General features: G+C 43.5%; 1 long non-coding RNA gene across 2 annotated transcripts in view; it reads right to left on the bottom strand.

Annotated features, from left to right (window-relative positions):
- The window catches only part of LOC109265049 (uncharacterized), a 12,813-nt gene extending 8,097 nt beyond the window's left edge, over nucleotides 1-4,716 (bottom strand). Inside the window, exons 1-2 of one of the 2 annotated variants that reach the window (XR_002079005.2) lie at nucleotides 4,549-4,716; nucleotides 3,309-3,536 (exon numbers count right to left, since the gene is read on the bottom strand). This is a non-coding gene — a long non-coding RNA (uncharacterized LOC109265049). The remainder of the gene's footprint in view (nucleotides 1-3,308; nucleotides 3,537-4,548) is intronic. The other variant, XR_002079004.2, reaches the window with a different exon arrangement.
- Nucleotides 4,717-8,263: the final 3,547 nt, after the last annotated feature.

Below are 8,263 nucleotides of genomic sequence, written 5' to 3'. Positions count from 1 at the left end.
ACTGTTCTCCTGGCTGTTCTTTGCGGAAACCAAATTGTCCTGCCTCAGGGCCTTTGCACTTACTATTCCCTCTGCCTGAAATAGGTTTCCCCTAGTAACCATGTGGATGTTGCCTCTCTTCATTCAGGACTTCACTCAGATATCTCCTTACAAGAGGGGACTTTGCAGAACAACCTATCTTATCTAAAAAGGCAAACTTCCTCTTCCTTTTCCCTTGCTTTATTTCTCTTCATAGTACACATCACATATCTGACATATTTGTGTATTTGTTTACTGTCTGCCTCTGTACTCTATAATGGAAACTCCACGAGAGCTGAGCCCCTCTTTTATTTTTTTTGTTGTATGTCTATGGCAAGAATGGTACTGAGAACATAGTAGGTACTCTAACAAGTGAATGAATAAATGAATGAACGTCTATGACAATGACTACCAATTTGTCTTCAGGCCCAGCCTAGGACTTTTCTTGAAGTTCTGGCTGCCAGTTAGATATGTTCTGATGTGGGTCTGTGGCACCACAAACTGAAGCTTTATTAAAGCAGGTTCATTATCTCACGTATGTATTTATTAATTTAGAACTGAGACTTTGTTTTCCCCACTGCTGTCTTCCCAATGCCTAGAACAGTGCCTGGCATAGAGCAGGCAATTAATAGTTGTTGAATAAATGAATGGAAGATTTCCTCCTCCAAACTGTTTTCCCTGACTTGCTTGTTTCTCTTTGTAACATTATTGTTTTCCTAGTTGCTAAGACTCAAAACTCTGTCAACGTGGACTTTCCCTTCTCTTCTTTTTTCCATATTCAGTCAGTGGCCAAAAGCTGCTGTTTCTCCCACTTCTTTGGCACTGGCAATATTGTGCTTCATCATACACCCCAAACGTCATGAAGACCTCCCAACTGGCCTCTCTCATTCCTGTTTTTCTCTCTTCAATCTATCTTTATCAGATTTTTCTATTTTTCTCGCCCATAAATTGCTCTGATCATGTCACTTCCTCTGGCTGAAGATTTCAATGGGTCTTTGTGCCGACTAGGGTTCTTAATTGCAGACAACAGAAATGGACTCTGGTTCACTTAAGTAGAAGAGAAATTTCCTGGAATGATATCCGGAAACACACAAAATTGACATGAAGCCTCCAGAATCAGGTTCGGGAAATAGTCAGGAACCAAGAGAGGCTAAGGAACCAGAACCTCAGTCAGGTCTTGCCTTAGGATCAACTTGATTAGGGGACTCTGCTGTTTCAGTGTAACATGGGGTGCAAAGGAGAAAAACTGGAGGTGATGGCTTGTGGCATATCATGGAGGGCTTCAGGGAAACAAATCATAAGAGACTCTTAAAAATAGAGAACAAACAGAGGGTTGATGGAGGGAGGTGGGTGGGGGATGGGCTAGATGGGTGATGGGTACTAAGGAGGGCACTTGCTGTGATGAACCCTGGGTATTGTATGTAAGGGATGAATCACTGAATTCTACTCCTGAAACCAATATTGCACTATATGTTAACTAACTAGAATTGCAACAAATTTGAAAAGAAAAAAAAATAAAATAAAAAGCCGTCTTGGACATCCAGCCCAGATGAGCCTTCCGATGACTGCAGCCCCAGCTTCAATCTGACTGCAAATGCATGACAGACCCCAGTGAGAAGTGCCCAGCTGAGTGGAGTCAACCCATAGGACTGTGAAAGATAAAAATAAAATTTTATTTTAAGCCACTAAATTGGGGGCGGGCTGTTTGTTACACATTAATAGAGAACCAAAACTTGTCCCTTGGTGGTCCGTGTTCTGCTCTCTCTGGAATGCTTCCCCACTGTCTTTTTTTTTTTTATTTATTTTTATTTAAATTCCAGTTAGGTAACATACAGTGTAATATTAGTTTCACCACAGCAAGTGCACTCCTTAATCCCCACCAATTTCCCCCACCCTCTCCCCCACCTCCCCTTTGGTAACCATCAGTTTGCTCCCTACAGTTAAGAGCCTGTTTCTTGGTTTGCCCCTCTCTTTCTTTTTTTCCCCTTGGCTCATTTTTTTCCCTTAAATTCCACATATGAGTGAAACCGTATGGTATTTGTCTTTCTCTGACTGACTTATTTCACTTAGCGTAATAACTCTCCAGCCCCTTCCATGTTGTTCCAAATGGCAAGATTTCATTCCTTTTTATAGCTCAGTAATATTCTGTTGTGTATATACACGCATCTTCTTTATCCATTCATCAGTCAATGAACACGTGGGCTATTTTCATAGTTTGGCTATTGTCGATAATGCTGTTATAAACATCAGGGTGCATGTATCCCTTTGAATTAGTATTTTTGTATTCTTTGGGTAAATGCCTAGTCCCCACTGTCCTATATTACCCATGTAGCCACTCATATCTGCACTTGTCAGAATCCTTTTGATGAGTGTGGCAGAGCACAGAGGAAAGAGTCAGGCTTTCGGGTCCATGTGTGGGATGGGAGGGGCTGAATCTAGTTTAGCCTTTCTCTATCCCTGTGACCTCAGGCAGAATAATTAATTTCTCTGGACCTCAATTTCTGTATCTGCCATCTGGAAATTAGAAAACCTTTCTCCTGGATTTGTTTGAGGACAAGATATGAAATCTGTAAAATATCCATGTGTCTCATTTTAGTTTCAGTGAACGGTAGCCTTTAGCAGATACCAAGCCTTCTAGGCCTGCATCACTGGCATTCCTGAGGTCTACCTGTTGTCACTTATGAACGAAATAGTTTTGGACAAATCCCTTAAACTTCTCTGAGCCTTACCCTCCTCATATGTAACATGGGTTTGATGATAATATCTGTATAATGGGGCTTCTTGACGGGGCTAAAGCCTAGGCTGTCTTGTGGTGTGAGGAGACACTGCCCCCTCGAGGCAGAACGCCCAAGACCCTTAAGCCACATCCCTCAATCTGCAAGGCATCAGGAATCCTCTGGAAGAAGACAAAAACTATGCCCGCAATTGGGGTTCAGGAATGAACAAACATGTCTAGTGGGGAGAGAGAATGTGGCAGGTGCTAGGCTGCACGGAGGAACAGCAGAGGCCCCGAGAGTTCATCACCCAGAGAGAGAAAGAGTTTTCGATGGAGCGGGAAGGGGCACACTGAACAAAGCAGGGGGAGAGGTGTTACTTGGAATGGTGTGAAGCTGGGCGTGACCACCTTGTGAATCAGCACATCCCCATCCTCTACTCTCCCAGGGCCTTCCTGGTGGAGAAGGAAAGATCTGGGGTATAAGAGCACAGGCAGGGGTCACCAGGGACATACACCTCTATCATGGGAACCCTTATGAAAAGCTGAGAAGAAGCAGCAGAAGATTCTTTCTTACCTCAGAAAGGGAGAGGTGTGCCAGGAGTCCATGGGCACAGGAATCCCTGGGCCAGTGAGCATGTAGACAGGCTAGTCATGATGTTGAGGTGGGTGGCATTGGGGAGTAGCCCTGACCACCTGGGAGGCAACCCCACTGGGCTTCTTCTTGGATTCCCACTAGAATCAAGGAGACAGGGAAATCCAGGAAGTTACAGATTAGCACATGCTGTGTGATTCCAGGTGCATCCTGTGCAAAAGCAAGCAAAATTAATTTCAGCTATTAGAAGGCAAGATAGTGGTTATCCCATAGTGGGAGTATGATTAGAAAGAAACATGAAGGGCATTCTGGGGGCTGGTAATGTTTTGCTTCTTCATCATGGAGCTGGTTATACCATTCAGTGTGTTCATTTCATAAGAACTTAAGTGCATTTAAGATTTGTGCACTTTTCTGTATGCTACTTTGGTAACAAGTTAACATACACACAGCTGTTTGGGAAAAGGAGGATGAACAGTCATTTTCTACTTCAAGCCCTCTGAGGTGTAGCCATATCAGGGAAGTGGGGTAAGAGATTAGGGGATTGGAGGCAGGGACCACCTGGTATCTGGCCAGACTTATTTCATTTCTCCCTCCATTCATTCACTCACTCAGTTATGGTTTATTAAATTAAGTACCTCCTACACACTGAACACCGCACAACATATAAGGGGTTAAAAAGATTATTAATAGCTATAACTTCCATTTATTGAATGCCTATTTTGGAGTAGGCACTGAATATACACCCAATCCTCATAATCCCGTGAAAGTATTAATATCCTTATCTATCAGTTGAGTCTCAGAAAGGTTAAGCAAGTTGTTCAAGGTCACACAGCATAGAAAGTGTCTGGATTTGCATATGAACATGAGTCTTGTGAACCCAAAGATGGAATACTTTTCACTGAGCTACAGTGTCCTCTAGGAATCTAGGAGTCTGCTGACAAATTGCTTTACCACGTAATGAGGCCTTACAGTCAGACTGGTCACATCCTTTCCCACTTTCAGCAGATTCCTCCATTTTTGAGCCTGTTTCCCCATCTGTACAACCAGGGTAAAAACCACGCCTTTCTCTTGGGGTTATTGTGGGAATTAAAAGACATGACGTGTATAGAGCCCAGTGTCCGGCAGTCATTAATATTTTTGAGTCCTTATCACCCATATACGACAGAACCGGACCAGGGTCAGGTTGAAGGCGGATCCCCACCCCTCCGCTCCTGATCCGAACCTCGGGCCTGATGGACTTAAGTGCGCCTATACAGCCCGGTCCATGCTGCTAGAAAGCGTGCCAGGTGAAGAGCTCTCATCCCAAACACTTCCCAAGAAAGTCACCACCAGGGAAAGTCACCACCAGGAGTCCCGCGGGGGCTGCTCTCCGGGGTTAGCCGGGACAGGCGAGAAGTCGTGATATCGCGAGACCTGGTGGGATGAAAGGGTTTTCAGGACGGAAGTGAGGGGCGGGTCCGAGGGAGCGCGCTCCTTTTGAAACCGGAGGTGGAGATTTACCGATCTTAAAGGTGGGCTGGACGCATCTGACACTCCGGACCTCGAGTGGGGGCCACAGGAGGGGGCAAGTGGGTCGGCGGGGACCTCTGCGTGGGGTTTGGCTGGCAGTGGCCACAGCTTTTTTCACTGGGCACGCTTTGGGCCGGCCACGAGCTGTGAGCCATGCTGGCCAGGCCGCTGAACCTCCCTCCAAACGTGAGTAACCTTTCCTCCCTCTTGGCTCGACTCAGCCGTATAAAGAGCCCTTTGTAGCCTTAGGTGATTTGCAATGCTGACGCAACTTCATTTTCTGGATCCTCACTCTCCCAGGCCCCCTCTATGGCCATGGAAGAGGTCGTGTTTTTGTAAAGGTAGTAAAACCTGGCATTATTATTATTATTATTATTATTATTATTATTATTATTATTATTTCGGGGGAGAGAGAGTGCGAGTGGTGGAGGAGCAGAGAGAGAGGGAGACAGAATCCCAAGCAGGCTCCGCACTGTCAGCACAGAGCCCCACATGGGGCTTGAACCCACTAAACGTGAGATCATGACCTAAGCCGAAATCAAGAGTCAGACGCTTAACCGACAGAGCCACCCAGGTGTCCCCAAACTAAGACATTTTAACCCAACTCTGTTAAGACCACTAGTGGTCTCTTTTCACCTATGACTTCCCTATCGGGGGAGGAGGGCACTGAAGTAGCCATGAGCATTTTTAGGCATTTTGGAGTAGGGAATACACTTAATTTGAGTTAAGTAGGACACATATATTAGGTTCCTGTATATAGTTAAGTTATTGCTCACCTTCCCAGTGTAGTAGAGGCTTCTAGAATACTTCTAACCCCCACTGTGCTGAATCACAAGCATGGTGACCTGAAGGTACCAGAGGTCCTTTGTTCCTAGAGTGTCCAGCACCAGAAGAATGAAGAGAGATAAAAGATTAATCACTGCACAAGAAAATGCGGAAGTCCTTGAAAATCGTATAGCTCATAAAGAAAAGAAACTTGATGGAGATTTCCCCAAACTTGAGAATGATTTTAAAATAATAAGTGGGGATGACGGAAGAACCTGTTTGAACTAGGAATAATAAAGAGCAAATTTTGATCAACAGTGAGAGAAAAAGACTGAATCATTTTCCTTCATAGAAAACATTACAAACTTGTTTGAGGAAACCATTAAAGAATTTGTAGCCAAAAAACGTAGTGGACAAAAAATGGATAGTGGCATGCCAGGCAATTAATATAACAAATGTGTAATTTAAAAAAAAATAGAAAAATTTTTTGCATTACCTTTTTAAAATTTGTAGTTTGATGTAATTTCTCATAAATATTCACATCTGTACCTAATTTTGTTCTTAAAATTTTATATTCTTTTTCTTAAAGGGGTCCTATGAAATGATAAAAACTTCAGGCCCCACAAAATCTAGATACACCCTTGTGCAGTTGTCATTTCCTCCTAATCACTCTGATCAGGGCAAGGCATGTGTTTATTCTCGTAATTTCGGAGATGAGCAGATGGAAGCCTGGAGAGGTTAAGTTGCTACTGTGACTGGCAGAATGAGAATTAGAACCCAGTCTTTTTGGTTCTCAGTTCAGACATCTGGTCACTATGGACAAGTGCCCTATTCCAAAAGCTTTTCCCTTTAGTTTTCTGTGAATAGGGCTTCAGTACATCTACTTGGCTTGCCCTTGGGTTCTGGGTTGTACGTAGTTCAGGTGAGAGGTGCAGCGAAGCTAAAAGGGGACAAGTTCTGTTTCCGAAGCGCCCCCACATCTCAGATGATGGCAGCCTGCTCTGTGGCCTTCCATCCACCGCTCCCAGCAACGAAAGGCCAGCATTTGGTGAGAGAGAACCAAGCGCTGTGGCCACAGGTCCTCAGTCTGTGTCAGGGTGAGAAGTGTGGAATCCTTGAACAGAAACAGAATCAGCTGGTGAACCGGCTGTGTGTGAATATTCATGCGAACATGTCTTTTGTTATTTCCCAAGCCAAGTATATTTTTGGTCGGTTTCCTTGGAGACTTGAGAATAAGGAGAGGTCTTACCAAGTGTAGGATAATTTTGCTAGCTCTACTTCCTTTCCAGTTCCCAAAATTAGTCACTCCATCTCACTACCTGGACTGATTTTGTCCAAGGTCACCAACAACTTCTTTGTTGCTAAATCCAACTTTTCAGTCCTTACCTTAATTGACTGTCCCCTGCTATTGGTGGGGTCTTTTGAAATGCAAATCTGATCATCTCCACTTAAAAATCCCTCAGTGGCTCCCCATTGCTTTTAGGATTAAGATACAAATCTCTAACTTGCACGGTCTGCCCGTCCTCTTCCGTCCAGTCACACACACTGAATCTTTTCTCCAGAGGCCAGTGCTCTTTTCTAGATACCAGGATTTTTTTTTCTAATTTTTTTTTTTTTTTTTTTTAAGTAAACTCTACCCCCAACTTGGGGCTTGAACTCATAACCCAAGATCAAGAGCCACATGCTCTACAGACAGCTAGCCACAAGGCTTTTGCACAGGTTACTATATAATACATTATATTATATACTATATGTGTGTGTGTGTGTGTGTGTATACACACACCAGACCTACTATTTACCAGACATTGTTTTGGTGCTGGGACTACAGCAGTGAACAAAACTGGCAAAAATTGCTGCCATTCTGGAGCTCACCTTCTGGTGATTGTTTTTTACTGGAATGTTCCTCCCCCTCCCTCTTTTGCTTGCATGGTAAGGAGTTTATTTATTCCTATTTATTATTTCTATTTTTAAAAAAATTTTAATGTTTTTATTTATTTTTGAGACAGAGAGAGGCAGATCATGAGCAGGGGAGGGGCAGAGAGAGAGGGAGACACAGAATCTGAAGCAGGCTCCAGGCTCTGAGCTGTTAGCACAGAGCCTGACGTGGGGCTCGAACTCACAGTGAGATCATGACCTGAGCTGAAGTTGGATGCTTAACCGACTGAGCCACCCAGGTGCCCCTATTATTAGTTTTAAGTAATAGCTTTGTTAAGCTATAATTCACATACTATAAAATTCACCCACTGGAAGTATACAGTTAAACTTAGTATATTCATAGTGTGTAACCATCACCACAATCAATTTCAGAACCTTTTTATTACCCTAGAAAGAAACCTGTACCCATTAATAGCCAGCTCCCCCTACCTTCCACAAATTCCCCCGCCCTAGGCAACCAGTCTACTTTCTGCATCTGCAAAATTGCCAAACCTGCATTTCTTATAAATGGAATCGTACATTATGTGACCTCTTGTGACTGGCTTCTTTCACTTAGCATAACGTTTTCAAGGTTCATTTATGCTGTCATGCTGAGTCATGTGTCAGTACTTCATTTATGTTTTTATTGAGATATAATTGACGTATAATATTGTGTAAGTTTAAGTACTTCATTTGTTTTATTGCCAAATAATGTTCTGTGGTGTGATAATCCTACATTTTGTTCATCC

This window comes from Panthera pardus, unplaced genomic scaffold (assembly GCF_024362965.1).
Source record: "Panthera pardus isolate Hobbes unplaced genomic scaffold, ASM2436296v1 HiC_scaffold_10, whole genome shotgun sequence".
Taxonomy (NCBI): Eukaryota; Metazoa; Chordata; class Mammalia; order Carnivora; family Felidae; genus Panthera; species Panthera pardus.
This window is presented reverse-complemented; position numbering and strand designations above follow the sequence as displayed.